Source organism: Trichosurus vulpecula, chromosome 3 (genome assembly GCF_011100635.1).
Source record: "Trichosurus vulpecula isolate mTriVul1 chromosome 3, mTriVul1.pri, whole genome shotgun sequence".
In the NCBI taxonomy this organism is placed as follows: domain Eukaryota; kingdom Metazoa; phylum Chordata; class Mammalia; order Diprotodontia; family Phalangeridae; genus Trichosurus; species Trichosurus vulpecula.
The window spans coordinates 366,434,906-366,452,327 of record NC_050575.1 but is presented as its reverse complement, the minus strand read 5'-3'; the positions used below and the strand labels follow the sequence as shown (position 1 = coordinate 366,452,327).

Below are 17,422 nucleotides of genomic sequence, written 5' to 3'. Positions count from 1 at the left end.
AAAGCTGAGCTGCCGGTGGCAGAGCTGACTGGAGGCTAGTGGGTAATCTTCTTACCATAGAGGGGAAGCATGTATACGATTTTGCCTTATACCATCTCGCTTCTCTGCGGCCTCTTGGTAACCCTTGTGAGGTGGACTTATTGGGCCTGGAAGCTTTTGATGAAAATATCAAAATGGGGATGCTGGTTTGTGGGCTTGTTACTGTGGAGTGTAAATACATGCTTTAGTTCTCCTGCCTTCTGCCTAGAGAATTCCTTATATCCTGCGGTTCCAGACCTTTTAGGCACATATGAGATTCTCTTTGAAATCATAAATTCTGCCTTCCTAATATAGACATCTGGAATTGGCTTTTCCCGTAGGAATCTCAAATTCACATTTCCAAAAGGAACCTATGGAAAGTTTCCCCTAAATTTTCTGAACGTCCTTGTTGTCATGTATACCACCATACTCCTCATCACCCATATTCATAGCTAACATTTCATATTCAATTCCTCACTCTCACTCACTTTATGTATCTATTCTGTGGCGAAATCTCCTCATTCCCATTTTCATATCTCTAGTGTGGGCATCCTTCACTCCATGTGCACTGTTACAGAACTAAATCAAGCTTTCAATATCTCTTGTCTCAACTATCGCCATAGCTTTCTAATTCAACTCACTGTCTCAAATCTTTCCCCACTCTGATATATTCTCCAAAATTCTTACAAAGTGTTTTTCCTTAGATATAGTTCTCACCATGTCACTTTCTCACTCAGTAAACAAACTTCAGTGGTTCCCTATTACCTCCAGGTTCAAACAGAAATTCCTTACTTTAAAACTTAAAGTTATTAGGATCTGGTCCCATCCTACTATTCCAGAAATCTTATACTTTACTCTCTTTCATGAGTTTTATAATGTGTCCTTACTGACTTGTTGCCGTTCTTTTGTACAAAATACATTATCTCTTATCACCATGCATTTTCACTGGCTGTCCCCACGACTGAAATCTTCTACTCCCTTGCTTCTACCCATTGGAACACCTGACTTCTTAAGAACCAGCTCAGATGCCATACCTGAAGGGTGACTTTTCTAGTTCTCTTAGCTATTAGATCCTTTCCCTCTAAAGTTGCCATCCATGGAGTTTGTATGTATATTTTATGTAATCATTTACACATTACTCACATTAGAATATAGACTTCTTGAGGACAGAGACTGTTTTGACCTTCCTTTATATCTCTACCATTTAGAATATTGCCTTGCACTTTGTAAGTACTTAATAAAAGGTTGTTGACTGACTGATGTCAAAGTTTCATCTCACCTTTTATTGAGTAGGTAGTTAGTAAATGGCTGTTTAGTTGAATTGATCTTCCACCAAACTCCTCAACACCCCCATATTATAACACAGAATGCTACTATTGCCTAGAAGCCCTTCCTCCCAAATCTACCACCAGAACAACTAAACGGTGGGCTGACAACATTCAAACTTGCCCAGTCAGCTATATTAATTATAAACATGTTATAACGAAATATGATTCAAGGATAATAGACAGATAAAAAAAAGACTTCAACTAGGAATGACATTTGGAAAAGTGGAACAAAACATTCTTGCTACTTTTTCTCTTAAAAAATAGAAGTATAACTTCCATAGGGCTAATGGTTAGTTTGAATATTAGTGCTTTACAATAAGGGAGGTAAAATAAATGATTTAATAATTAAATGATAAAAGAATAAATACAATGTTGATAGAAGACAGAGTCACCTTAAAGCAACTTTCTTAGTATACTGATCATGTGATCCCACGCAAGTCACAACTTCTCAGTGTCCTAGAAATTCTAAGGTTAAAAATTGCCAAGCAGCTTCCACTCTGTATTAATAGAAGGATTTCCCTCACCTGAGATTTCCAGTGCTTAGCATAGTGCTGGGCACATATTAAGCACTTCATAAATGTTTATTGACAACTAACTATACCAATTAAATCAATGATCCTGGCTCATTTTTATTCCCTAATAAAATCACTAATGAATAACTTACTCTAGATTTACCAGCAGGTATAAACATTATTAGCTGTTAATAATGCTTTTTTTTCCAAGACAAAAGCAAATTCACTGGACAAAAACATGCAAAGCTCCATTTAAGTGAACAATACTGCCAAATTCTCATCCAACTTTCTGTTGATTTTTGTCAGAACCCTCTTGACTTTATTATCATTGTTATTAATAGCAACAGCAACTATTATAATGATATCTAGCATTTATATAACACTTTAAGGTTTGCCAAGTGCTACAGGCAGAAGCTTAAGACTAGCCTGGTGATACAAGGGCCAGTGGAAGGAAATGCAGATGGAGATTTGGAGGCAAGGAAAGGCTTTCATTGGCAAATGTGAGACTGGCCGATGTAAAGTTCACACAAGGAATGAGGTCTAGAGTTCCTTCAATTAATGATTTGGAGAAACTACTCTCTAATTGAACAATTACCAAAGTATCGTATTCTTGTTTTCACTCTTTCCTACATGTTTTGTTATAGAAAATACCACCCCCCTCCACTTCCCACTCCTGAGAGATGCCCCCCCCCAAGATATGATTCCATTTAGGTTTGATGCATAAATGAAATAAGGTTAATAGGTCTCAGGCTAATGTGTCACAAGAACCTTACAAATGTCAACAGAAATATAGATAATTTTATTTACTTTCTTGTCAGGAGCATCCAATCCATGAAATGACAAAAGTACCCATGGAGGCCCTGTGCAGAGAACTAGGGAGATTAATTTCTGTATTGACTACTCATAGAATATTTATTAACCCCCACTGCTCTCAGGAAGAGTTAGACCAAACTCCAACCATCTCAGAAATGGAAAACTAAGGATTTCTGCAACTGTTTGAGCGGTTATCTTACTTCAGAAGTCACACTATTTTGTGATGCTTTATAATTAGCTGGCGAGCCACTGATCTTTTCAGAGTTGTGGGTAAATAGACACATCTGGAGATCATCAGCAACAATCTGCTACCCAGCTATTAAACTGGGGTTGTCTGCTAAAGTCAATATCCTAAAGTCCGATGTTACATTTATTCTTATGGAGAATTCTATTCTATTCTATTCCACAGAGAGAAAATGTTGGTTTGGATTTTCAATTTTCTTTCAACCATTGTATACCTTTTAGGACCTTTATATACAATCTATTTGTGAGCCATATTTAATTAATTGTTTATTTATTATATTTACGTGTATCTATATTTACTGTGGGGCTGAATTGCCATGAATGAAGACTCAGGATAAGTGGGTAAGTGCCTTCAAACTGCATCACCTCTTTATAACTCGTCCAACTCCAGTACTTCAACAACCACTGCTTGGACTAGCAAATGCAATAAATGACTCACTATGTGCTCTCCATTTCCCATGGGTGGATCAAATGATAAATAATGATAGTAATAATAGTAATGAAATATAGTCACACCAAAGAAGACAAAAATGGAGGATCCTCTACAAAATAAAAATATGAAACTAACAAAATATGATATGGAAACCTTCAAAAATACAATTTCACAAGTAAGAATTGAATTTATTATAAATGGTATAGTGTAAAGGAATTGCCAGTGAAGGTTGATGGGCAAAAAATACGGTGTGGAAATATATTTATAAGTGAATTATCTTATTTGTTGCTGTTGTTCCATCATTTCTGATGTTTTGTGACCCCATTTGGGGTTTTCTTGACAAAGATACTGGAGTGGTTTGCCATTTTCTTCTGCAGCTCATTTTATAGGTGAAAAAACTGAGGCAAACAGGGTTAAGTGACTTGCCCAAGGTCACACAGATAGTAAGTATCTGAAGCCAGATTTGAATTCAGGAAGATGAGTCTTCATGATTCCCGGCCCAGCACTCAATCCACTGATCCATCTAGCTGCACCTATCTTAAATACATAAATGACAATTAATATTTATCATATAATAAGCACAACACAGGGAGAAAGATTACCAAAATCACAGAATTACAGAATACAGAATTTGAACATTAAATGAGACTCTAAAATCATGTAGAGCAACAAAAGCTTAAAAGCAATTTCTGTGTAACATATTTAACAAGTGTTACTTTTTAGGTTCTTCCTAGAGGTGCAATTTGTGTCCACAACGTATAGTTGTTCAGTAGTTTCTCTACTATATCTTGATCATGTGCCAAAGATGATGGACTTCTCTATTATTGGTATCATCTATAGATAGTTAGGAGGGTGCCTAGAACCTACATTTAGAACAAAGATAGTCATTCAATAGTGGTAGAAATACAAATCTTGTACATTTATGAAAAAAAGCTGAAATGTTGTCCCTATTTTACATAATTGTTGATATTTCTAGACTTGTTTCTTGAAATTACTTATGAATGTACTTATTTAAAAAGATTTTATAGACTATTGTCACTTCTTAATACTTTGAATACCTTACTCAGATTATTTTCCTTTGTCTAACTACACAACTGTTACCCCCATTTGCCATTCAGTCTCAAAACAATCTTCTTTCTCTTTCACCAATTTCTTCCACTAATCCAGTCTATGAATTTGCTCCACTTACCTTGTCTCACTTAGTTTTCCCGGAATTGCCACCTAGTTTTTCCTTTTCCTTCTTGAGTCTGCCTTTTCAGGTCCAAAACTGTAATCCTACTTTATTTTTCCTTAGTCCTTTTATACCGTTTTGCTTCCTTAACAACTTTGTGGTTGAATCTGGAGTAGTTCTGGGTCTAGATATTTTTCTTCAATTTTTCCTTCCTTTCTTCAAATTTTCCTCAATTTCTTCCAAATCTTGATTAATTCCATTGCCCCAAATTCAGCTTCTGAGTTGTTTATTCAGTCTAAAGCCCTCTCAGTTGGGAATGATCTCCTAAACCTAGCCTCCTCCTATCTTATGTAAATCAGGCTAGTTCATCCTATTAAAAATAACAAATCAAATCAAATAAAAACTGTCCTTGGAGTCTTTCCCTGCTTCTCTTTGTGGGGTGACATCTGAGAGCTCCCCCTAGACAGTTTGAGGAGGGCGTCTGGGGACTTCACTTCGTCATATTCCAACCAGCTGATATATTGGATTTCATAAGGGTCAGAAACACAGTTCTACAAGATAAATTTGATTCCTCATGATTCCTCAACACTACTGTGTCTGAGGTCGCTTTATCTTGACTGGAGAAGGTAGCAGTTAGATAATGGATACCTCCTCCCTAATCTTCTATCATTTATGAGCACACCAATGGAATTCATCTCATCATTTCCCATAGAGCTTATCTAAATTTAACCTCATAATTCTCACCTCTTCAGACCATTTCCCACTCTGGCTTCAAGATTTTATCATCCCGTATCCACTTCCCACTTTCAGCTTCTTTTTTATGTGCTGTATTCTCCAATTAGATTGTGAACTCCCTGAGGGCAGGGACTGCCATGCCTTCTTTGTATTCCTAGGACTTAGCACAGTAATGACACATAGTAGTCACTTAAAAATATTTATTGATTCCGACTAAAAATTGATGGCTATATGATTTGATTGGCTTGGAAGAGCAGATAAATAATGCAGCTTACTGGTCACATGGGTATAAAAGAAAAAAACATATAAGGGTCTGGAGCTCTGAGCTGAGCAGCATGAACAAGACTAGGAAGTTATCCTCAAACGAATCAATGCTTTATTCTAGATGAACATTAATTCCCTACTGTGAAGATTCTTCCCCTGCTGGCCCTAAGTAAGTCTCCTTTTTTTAACTGTTAGATGAATTATAATTGTGTCATTTTCTTCTAATTTTAAGTTATAACTAGCAGAGACCTGACTGAGTCAGATCAGCCTATTATACCCTTTGAATCACGTACATAATTTTCATATATACATATATGTATGTATACATGGTAGAATATAGCGATATACATAATTTATTGCATATATAATATTTTGTAATTATATACATGTAACTCAAGCTTCTCTGGGCATGTTTACTTAATATGGAGATTGCTGCATCTAATAATAATAATAATAATAAAAAGAACATAATTACAACAATGATAATAGCTGATATTTATATAGTGCTTACCCTGTGCTGGATGCTGTGCTAAGCACTTTGTAATTTGATCCTTACAACAACCCTGGGAGGTATTATTATCACACCAAGTTTCAAGGTGAGGAAATTGAGATTAAGTGACTTACCCAGGGTCACAGTGCTAGTGAATGTCTGAAGTGGAATCAAATACAGGTCTTCCTGAATGTCATGTCCACTGCTCCACTTAACTGCCTGTACTACATGGGTGGGGATAGCCTCCTTTAATTGGCTAAAGTGTCTTTAAAACTGTTAAGACTGAGCTGTTTACTCCCTGTTTGCTGCTTTCTTATCAGCTGCATCCAGACAGTGAAGATTCTACTTCATTTTCACCAAGAGTGTCATGAATTAACCAGTGACAGGGGAAAGACTTTCTTTTTCTTACTCCCTCTCTTTAACCTTGACTCTGAGAGATAGGTCTAGCAGTATTTGCTTCAATTGTGTTGTTCAATCCCCACAGATCATAGGAATTTGAGCTATGGTGACCTTAGAACCAGGCCTGCGGGTACTGTGTTGCAGCCAGACAGCATAACATGGTAGGGATTTGGATTTGGAAGCGGTACTGTGCTCAGTGGGAACCAAGCTAAGCTGTGAACTCCCTTCTCCCCAGAGACCAAGGTGATGCAGCAAGAGAGGAAGATTCAGACTCTGATAATTTACTGGGAGGGTAAGTTTTTATATTTGTGATTATGTCTTTGAGTGGCAGCTAGGTAATGCAGTAGAACACTAGGCTTGGAATCAGGAAGACTCATCTTTATGAGTTCAAATGTGAACTCAGATATTTATTAGCTGCGTGATCCTGGACAAGTCAATTAACCCTATTTGCCTCAGTTCCCCATCTGTAAAATGAGCTGGAGAAGGAAATGGCAAACTACTTCAGTATCTTTGCCAGGAAAACCGCAAACAGGGTCATCAAAAGTCAGACAAGACACTGAACGACAAAATATTTTTGAGTAATTTTTTTTATAAAGGTGAATCTTATTGTTAATGGCTAAATGAAACTGGAGTACAGAGCCAAACACCCTACAATTAAGGGGACAACATTAATGGGGGTCAGAGCCAATGGTAAAGAGACTATACACCCTCTAATTCCCTCCAGGATGCTTGAGAAATCTGTGGAGGGGTGAAATGGAAAACTCTGACCTTAAGACAGCGAGGACTAGTACATGGATTTGGGACTTTCTTCTCATCGGCGAATATTAGTGTTATGCACCTATGTGGGACAGGTAGAGAAGGCAAGAGTAGAAGGAAGAAGAGTCTCTTCGGTCTTTTGAATCTCTTCACATCCCTTCAGGCTCTGCAGTAGCTTTGTGTGCTTCTGGCTTCCCCCTTCAAGAGAAAACATGGAAAAAGCCAACCCCACTTCAGGTTGCTAAAGGGAGAGTAAGACTGGGAAGAAGCTTACATGAAAAGAGCTAACATTTTCCATCATCTCTCTATCCCAAGTCTGTAAGACCAGAGACTTTAAGCAATTTCCCTTTGGATGAGATCTAGGGATCTTTCTCTTGGTTGAGCCAAATTATTTCACTCCCAGTGAGAGAATTACTTCACTTTATATTGCTTTCTATATGTTCAACTATGTTTATATGCTCTGACTTCTGTTTAGCTATTAACTTGGATAAACGTGTTTCTTTGCAATGTACTATATGTGTGTTCATTGGGGAATGAGTATTTGATGGGAAGTGAGTCAAGCCTTGAATATAAAGCTTGTGGTCCTCTTTTTGCCATTAATGAAAGCAGTCAGAAGTTTAGCTTGAACCTAAAAGCCACATTCTCTATATTGTCAATATTTAGGGAAGCAGATAGATATAATTCTGGCCCATTACAATCTTTCTCTGAGGATAGAAGATTGACAAATCTACTGGCCCCAAGATATTGCTTCACCTCCTGGCAGGAATTAAAGTCTCACTTGGAGAATGGTGGAGGGAGAAGAGGCTGGAGATGTCTGTTTTGCCTCCCTTCATCACAGCATGTAGCATGAGGGCGTCATAATGGCATACCCATGCTACATGTGCAAGAGTGGTCTTGCTACATGTACTGTATTATTAATTATACTACACATTCTATGAACTATTAAAACTTTTAAAACTGAAATAAAACTTTGGGGACAAAATGTCAGGAGAGAAAAAAAAGATACTGGGTGTCTGGATTTGAGAGAATGAAGAAATCGTGAAACAAAGGAAAGACTAAGCTATGACAGAGATCAATACAAAGGAGAGTCATTTGCAATACAGTTATCTTGCAAAAGAAGAACCAGGATGAGTAAAGTCCTGAGAAATGTTTTTTTTTCTCTTTCCCCAGTTCCCCTTCCTGATGTCCATGTATCCACAGAGTCTATAGTATAATAATCTACTATTCTTGTTACCTGAATGATTCCAATATCAATGCTTATATTTGTAGCTATAGTTATAGATAGACATATGAATTTCAGGCCAGGCAGAGGTCCAACTTGTGCCTAGGTGTTAGGAAGTTTCTTAACTGGGGACTGGATTTATTGAACTCAGGAATTTTCATCTAAAATGAATTCCCTAAAGAGGAAGAAGAGATCACCAGGTGGATCTTTAAAGTCATTTTATTAGTCCTGTGTTTAAAAGATCTCACCAATTTAACAGGTTATTACAATGTCAAACATTCAAATTCTGCAAAGCAACATGATTATATAATAGCAACAAACAAAACCTTTGACAATAAACAAAAGTCATTTATGCTAAAAACTCTTTAAAGCAAAAGCGTGTACATTTTAACAGGAAAATTGCATACAAATAGCATAGAAATTACACAAACGTAAGTTAACTCTATATGCAATGTGGACATGTTAAGCGATATCCCCAAAAATACTGGACTAAAGCAAATATGATCATTCCTCCATTGTAATTTGACATACTTCTAGATATTTTTCTAATGACAATAAGAAAACAAAAAGAAATAAAGTATGTGTATAAATATATATGAAGAGGAGAAAAATAATAATAACATAAGATTATCCAACAATATAAAATGTTATCACTATATGCTCTCTTTACGACAATTTACACAGAAGACTATTGAGAATCAGCAAAGAAATTGATAGAGAGAGGTCACGAAAGAAATAACAGAAAGTAAATTCATATTCAAAATCACTACAAAATTCGTAAAATATCTGGCAAAATATCTAATTCAAGATTGTGTGACTATACATGCAATTATAGCATAGTACTCTAAGAAATAAACACAAGTGATAAGAATTGTACTAATGTCCTCTAATGATTCTCCCAGATCTAAATCTATGTGTGTGTGTTTATGAATGAAAATATGTATATATGCATAGGTGTATACATATGTATATATATGCATATGTGTATGTGTGTGTATTACTACTGAAAAGATATTCTGAGCTCATTCCTGGGTCACATAAATATAATGAAAACAGCGTTAGGCAAAATAATAAATAAGTTCATATGGAAGAATAGATGCTCTATAACCTCAAGAGAAAAAAATTAAATATAAAATGAAGAGACAATAGCACTTCTAAATAGTGAATTATATTATTAAGCATTAATCATTTCAAAATACCTGTCTGGCCCTAGAAAAACAATAATAAAATTAATTAATTGAACAAATGAGACAAAAATAAGCATACTTTAATTGAATAATTCAATGCTTGATAAACATTATAACAAATTACATAAGCAATATCTATATTTGAGAAAGATTCCTGGGAAAAGTGCAATGGAGTTTGATACAAATTACCTTTTCATATTATTCTCTATACCCTATAAACTTAAAACAGATATAAGCTACATTTATTTTTCCTGTTTTGTCACAACTCTTCAAAAATTAACTACTTTTAATTTGCACAATATTGGCTAGATTTATAGCTATGAAATGATATCTTAGAGTAGTTTCATTGTGTGTGTGTGTGTGTGTATGTGCGTGTTTTTAAGAACCTTCCTGTTTTTATTGTTAGGATCCGGGTTACTTGAGAGGGATGAAACGTGAGGAGTGGGTGGCTCTAATACCTGGCCAGCCATGTTTCATAGGCTTGTAGGTGATAGAGAATTCACCCAGGTAGTGGCCGATCCTTTCGGGCTTAATTTCTACCTGATTGAAGGTCTTGCCATTATAGACGCCCACCATACTTCCCACCATCTCCAGCAGGATGATCATGCCTCGAAGGTGTGTCTTCACTACTTCTGGCTTTTCTGTGGGGGGCGCCTCCTTCTTGGCCTTCTTCAGACGCCTCAGGAAGGAATGCTGTTTGTGTCGCAGACTCCTGTTGAGTAGTTGACGCTGCCAAGCGCTTTACAGCTGCATGAACTCTTGATAGGACACGTCCAGCAGCTGATCCAGGTCCATGCCGTGGTAGGTGAACTTCCGGAAGGTTTGCTTCTTCTTCTGCTCCACTTCTGCCATCTTGTCTGCTGTTGGGAAAAAGCTGTTTCTATATCCCTCCAATCTCTCCCTCACCACCACCTCATTGAGCAATTTTCAAAAATTAAAATAAAACTCTCAATTCAGAGCTATGTAGTGCAAAACAAATTCCCATATTGCCCATATCTCACAACATATGTCTTTTCTTCATCTGAAGTTCATCTTTTCTATGTCAGCAGGTGAGCTGGATATTTCACCCTCATTCTTTTTGGATTTGTGTGGATCAGAGTTCTAAAATCTTTCAAATTTACTTTCCTTTATAGTATTCTTATCATTATATAAATTGAATTGCATTCTTTTCTCTAGCTCGTTTCATAGATGTCTTCCCAATTTCCTCTGAAACTCTACATTTTATCATTTCTTATGGTATTTCGATATCCCATTACATTAATATAGCACAAATTGATTGACCCTTCCACAGGGGGAGGACACCCCCTTAATTTGCAATTGTTAGTTACTGTAATAAAAACCATTACAAAATTTTTTGGAATGTGTATGTTCTTTTCCTTTTTCATGTGATTTATTTTGGATATGAGACAAGTGGTATAGCAGAGTCAAGACGTATGTATATTTAATAACTTTGGAGGACATAATTCCAAGTGGTTTCAAGAATGACTAGAATAATCTTAATATTAATCATCAAATGCATAGATCAATTCACTTTTATAGCTTTGAATATGGGGAAAAGTTAGAGGAGATGACACAATGTAACAGAAAACTTTGATTACTTAAAATGGGGAGGAAATGTTTGCATGGATAAAATCCATGTAACAAGGAAAAGAATGGAGGCTATCAATTAAAATTTTAAAAGTTTTAAATATCTCTGAGAAACATCTTATATAAAGGACAGAAAGAGAAATTATGTAAATACATGAAACTAAGAGTCTGTGGGGCAGCTGGGTGGCACAATGGATAGGGTGCCTGGACTGGAGTCAGGAAGACTTGAGTTCAAATGTAGCTTCAGAAACTTACTAGCTGTGTAACTCTGGGCAAGTCACTTTGCCCTGTTTGCTTCAGTTTCCTCATTTGGAAAATGAGCTGGAGAAACAAATGCCAAACCATACTAGTACCTTTGTCCCCCCCCCCCAAAAAAAGGGGAAATCATGTAGGGTCAGACACTACCGAAGTATGACTAAACAACAAAAGAGTCTGTGATCATTCCTCAGCAGGTGAATGACCAAGGCACATGAACAAATAATTCTTAAAAGATTAATATATTATCAACTACATGAAATATCATTAGAAATCACTAATGATAATAAAAATGAAAATCAATACAATGCTAAGGTTTTATCTGCTACCCAGGATATTGGCAAAAATTACAAAATATGGGGATAGTTGATGTTGAGGAAGCTTTGGTAGGACAGGCATATTAAAATGCTCTTGAAATAGTCTGAACAAAAAAAAGAACAAAAAAAAGAACAAAAAAAAAAAGAAATAGTCTGAACATTCTGGAAAGCGATTCAGAATGATGAACTGGTGACTAAAATGACCATGCCCTTTGACCTAGAGGACTCACTGATTGCAATATAGCCCAAGGTATATAAAATGGATAAGGAAGATCTTTATACTTAAAAAATATGTATATTTTCTTCATTTCAAAAAATGGGAACAAAGAGCATAGTTAATAAGCAGATGATTAAACAAATCTGCTAGAGGAATTTACTAAAAATTATCATACACACACACACACACACACACACACATATATATATGTATGTATGTGTGTATATATATATGAAATGATGACAGTGATGTAAGAGGAAAGAATGGGAAAAAAGAATCTTGCCCAAACTTGATCCCAAAGAAGAGTTTACCTTTGCAGAGATGTGGGTCTATGGGGGTAGAATGCCCAGTCTTTGTTATATGATATTATATGATGGGTATTTTGCATGACACTGAGAGTGGCAGAATCACTAGAAACTTGGGCCTTTTAAATCAGCCTCTTCAGAACGTGATCATAACATAGTAACCCTAATCAATTTCATTTGTTTCTAAAGTTTGAAGCATCTTGTCTTGCAGAGTCTGATCTTAATATTTATATTTATTGACTGATGGTCCGCCTCTCAGTACCATGATTTTCATACTGATTGTCCTCCATGCCTGTGACACCCTTCCTCATAATCTTTGTCATTTCAAATCTCTTGTTTCCTTCACAAGTGAACTCCAGTTCAATCTTCTATATGAAGCTTTTCATACTCCCCCCGCCATGCCTGTTTTGCAATGCCAGTCCCACCCTGCAACCTCATGTCTCCTTGTAGTTAGTTTGTATGTAACTTGTGTATATTACTAAAAAAATTGTCCATTGATTGGAGAGATGGCTAAGCAAAATCTCATACATAAATGCAATAAAATTATACTACATGATAAGAAATAACAAATATAAATAACAGAGTCATGAAGAAGAATCATAGATAATTCAGCTATAAAGCAATATAAGCATTTGCAGAAAGTACTGTGTGACACAAAATTGTGCAATAAAAATTCTCAGATGGGTTTAGGGACACAATATTCAAAATCTTTATCAGACACACATAAGAAAAAATAGGAACCTAATAAAAATGGCAGCACCACCTTTATATAATAAATAGCCAAGATTTAAATAAATACTACAATACATAGTGGTGGTCTGTGCCCATGGGCTGATGCTCAAACTGCATTTCAATTTCCAAAGGGTTGGGCAAATCATAAATAGGCGTGGGGGCAGAGCAGAAGACAGAAAGGTTTTTTCCGCATCTTCCCACAGCTCCTCTGTCCCAAAAGATCTACAATAATTATGGCACTTTACCTTGAAAAAGAACAGAAGTTTGCTTGTGTAAGTGAGCGATGGAATGGTTGTATGTTGTGAGTTATTATGAAGTAGTACAGTTTTCTTTATTGTCTTTCTTGTGAAAGAAATCATTGAGAAATAAACTTAAAATTCCCATTATGCTCAAAATATTCTCTAGTATATAAATTGTTTAGGAACAAATTCACATTTTTTAAAAAGTATTATAGTAAAATTGACTGTACAAAGAATCAGGAAAACAATTTATACAATACCTAAAATAGGTAAATGGAAAGAATGATAAAACAAAAAATGACCAGTGTGTATGATATTAATAACTATAATAATTCTTAACAATAATAATCACTAGCATTTACATACACATTATAGGATTTATGAAATGTTTATAAATGTTGACTTACTTTATCCTCAAAACAATACTGGGGAGGTACAAGGGCTATTTTTATTCCCATTTTACAGATGAGGGAACTAAACCTGAAAGTGGTTGAGACATGCCAAGAGTCACACAACTATTAAGTATTTGAGACTGCAACTGAACTTATCTTTGTGACTACTCCATTTTTGATGCTCTATCCACTGAGCTACCTAGCTAGAAAAAGTTGAGGGGAAAAAAAAAACTTCCCTTTTTTTTGATAAGTATGAGACTATGCACGAAAAAGATTACATTTGTTGTAAGACATACCTGTTTTTTTCTGATTTTGCTCTACTGACTTTTTTCCTCTTTCCATCTAAATCTGTGTATAGGAAGTGGTTCAACGGTCAAAGGGTGGGGGTGCTATTTTAAGAACTGAATTGATATAACAGCAAAAGAAATCAGGAGAGATATTAAAGAAAGTTAAAAAAAAAAGAAAAAGCAATAACTACATCTTCCAAGTATGACCAGAAAAAAAACATGGGCACACCATCTTTCATGAATGAAAGATGAGAGAAAATAGTCTAGTCTAAGAATATCACTAATGTTGATAAAATATCAAAAGGCCTAGTGGATATACTCTATTATGTTGGCTATATCTCCTATGGGGGGTTTCAAAAAGATCTGGGGAAAATTGTAATGGATGAAAAGTCAAATATGAATTGCGATTTGTCATAGGAGAGGAAATGTTGAATGCATCTGTACTGAAGTATTAGAATATGTGCAGTGTATTATATTAGAGTTTAAAAGGAATTTATTTAGATAACTTCTATAGGAATTCATTTAGATAACTCATCCTCATAGGCTTGAAACTCCAAAAAGAGCTTGCGATTTACTTGTCTACATGTAGCTTAAAAGTGATGAAATCTCAAGTTCATCTTTCTTAGGATTAAGAATTGAAATGGGATTTTAGAGATCCTGGTAAAACTCCTTCATTGTATGCATAAGGAATCTGAGGATTAGAGAAGATAATTTTCTTGCCCTAAGTCTCCTTCTCAATGGCAGACTCAGGACTTGGGCCCATGTATCCTAATCTACCTTATTGTGCTTCTTGCAGCAATGCCATCTTTAAATGAGCCAAAACAAGGGTTTAAGGCCAAGACCAAATATTGTAGAACAAATTGAGTTTCCTCTGGCTAAGGGATCATTTCTTTTACAGGTTCCAAAGAGCTGTCTTCTTTACCTCTTGCATTTGGGTAAGCTTTTCTCCATCTACTTACTACTCTGAATTCAATCATATTAGGTGTGCTTTTCTTCTATAATAACCTATTCCCTAAAATGGTTTCTATGAACTCTGACCTGCCTTCCCCATTCTTGGCATTGAAATATCTTCCCTGTGTCTCCTCTCATAAAGTTAATATAGCACCTAGCTGATTATATGAACTAATCTATTTTAATTTGCCTACCAAATAGCTGATTTGTTAGGAGTTTGGGTCAAAGCCAGAGGATTTTAGGTCAGGATCTAATGATGGATGGTTATGATCCTGGTCCTAGCATCACCAGGACTGTGGAAGGATGCAAGCCCTGATCAATTCAATTAACATTTATTAAACCTACCATGTAGAGATGCAAATGAGAAAAAGAAATGCAATTCCTGGCCTCAAGGAGGTTACAAAGTGATCTAAGGAAGGCAACACATTAAAAGGAAGCTGAAAAGTGGGGAGGGGGGAGTGCGCCACAGAGAATCTGGCATGAAGGCCTGCTATTCCATGAAGTCCCAATCAAGGAGACCTGCTGATGGAAAGTGGAGAGTTAACTAGATAGTTCTGGAAATTCATATCCCTCTATAAAGGAAGAGTTTTGGAGGAATTTAGTGCTCTACCCTTTTGTCCTCCAAAAAAATAGAAAGCTACCACTGAGTAGTTGAGAAGTTATTGGTTGCCATTAATAATGAGATTTCAGATAATCAGTTTTTCCTGGGTGAGGCCTGCTGTTCCAGAGTCCAAGCCAAGCAGACCTTCTCATGGACAGTTACCTAGATACTTGGGATATTCTCAGCCAGGGTCTCTGGTAGACGAAATGAAAAAAAAAATACACAGAATCTGGAGCATCAGCAAAAGAGTGGCACCTAGACTACAAAGGAGACAGCACCTAGTCAAAATTGGGGATTACGGAAGTAGTAAAGACTTGGCCTTACTCACACTATCTAAGAATGGAAGGATTGAGATCCTGGCTTGTACAATATGCCAATCCAGGAACTAAGTTTATAATCATGAACCAGTGAAGGAAATTTCTAATGTAATGAAAAATATTATGTATTAAGAAAATCCCAAAATAAAATCCCAGAAGATATAATTCATTAGGAATTACAAATAGCATGCTGAAGTGAGGGGAGGAGAGAATAAACTGACAATGAAAACTGTATGATAGAAAAAAAATAAAGGTAAAACAAAAAAAGATGAAATTGGAGCACTTGGAAGTAGTTTAAATACCTTATAACAGGTAGAAAAATTTACCCAAGAATTCTATAGGATAGAACCACCACCACCACAAAATTACAACAAAACAAAAATCTTAAAAGTCGAATTTTTCACCAAAAATATGGAAAAAAGTTAAAAACAAAGAAGGAAAAGCTAGGAGAACATATATCTTTAATAATAATAAGAAGAATCTGGAAGATAACATGAGAAGATACAAGTTAAGAACCACTGGAGTTGGAGGTAGAGCCAAGATGGTAGAATAGCAGGAATTATAGCCAAACTCTTTTAAACATGAATCTTCCACAGAAATTGTGAAGTTGCACCAGACCAAACCCTGATAGAGAGATCCAAGGGGTAAAAATCATGTAGTAATTTTTCTAGCCTGGAGAAAGATGAAGATGTTACTGGGGTTGAGGGTATAGCCAGGATTTCACCATGGAGAACATTCCAACTCACTAACTGAAACAAATTAAGAATGTTCATCTGGGTAAGATGAAGTCCCAGACCTATACTGGGCTACCATGACTTCATGTATACTATGTATACTGAGAAATTATGTCACTCACTACCCAATTCTGGGCCAGAGATTCAGGATGATCTAAGGACAGGACTATCACTATTGATGGTGGGGGTAGATGTTGAAGTGTAGGTAGTGATCTCAGTCTGTGTACTCAGTAGTTCAGAAGGAAGCAGCCTGTTTTAATAGCTTAATATAATTTTAATTTTAAAAAACATTCTAAGATTAAAACAGGATTCATTTCTTTTACTTTTTTCACTTGTATACAATTCAGTTACATCCAAGCAAAGTTTCTGTAATGAGCAAAGTAATAGACTACCTCCTATGCAGCAGCACAAAATTACAAACACTCAAAGGTGTAAGTTAAACAAAGATCCTTCATAAATCACAGCTCAACCATATAAACAAAATATAATGCTTATTCATTTAGCAATTACAAAAATTTATATCTCCCTCATGAGAGGAGGCATGAGTTTGCAATGCAGGCCTCACAGTTTTGTGAGGAGATTTGTCGTTTTGGAGGGAAAGTAAAAGCAGGAACTTTCTTAAACCTGAATAGGGGAAAGGCTGAACAAGCTGTGGTCCATTTTTGTAATGAATACTACTGTGCTATAAAAGTAATAAGTTCAGTGATCTTAGAAAAAACATGGATAAACTCACGTGAAATAATGAAGAGTGAAATGAATAGAACCCATACAAAATTGCACACAGTAAGAGTAATATTGTTTTAAGAACAATTTTGAGTAGCTAAGTCATTTTGACTATAACAAATACCCAAATTAACTATAAAAGACACATGAAGAAAGATGCTATCTGCGTTCAAAGAAAGAACTGATAAAATAGA

At 35.8% G+C, this 17,422-nt stretch overlaps 1 pseudogene; it reads right to left on the bottom strand.

Annotated features, from left to right (window-relative positions):
* Positions 1-9,969: 9,969 nt before the first annotated feature.
* On the bottom strand, positions 9,970-10,423 carry LOC118841374 (annotated as a pseudogene).
* Positions 10,424-17,422: the final 6,999 nt, after the last annotated feature.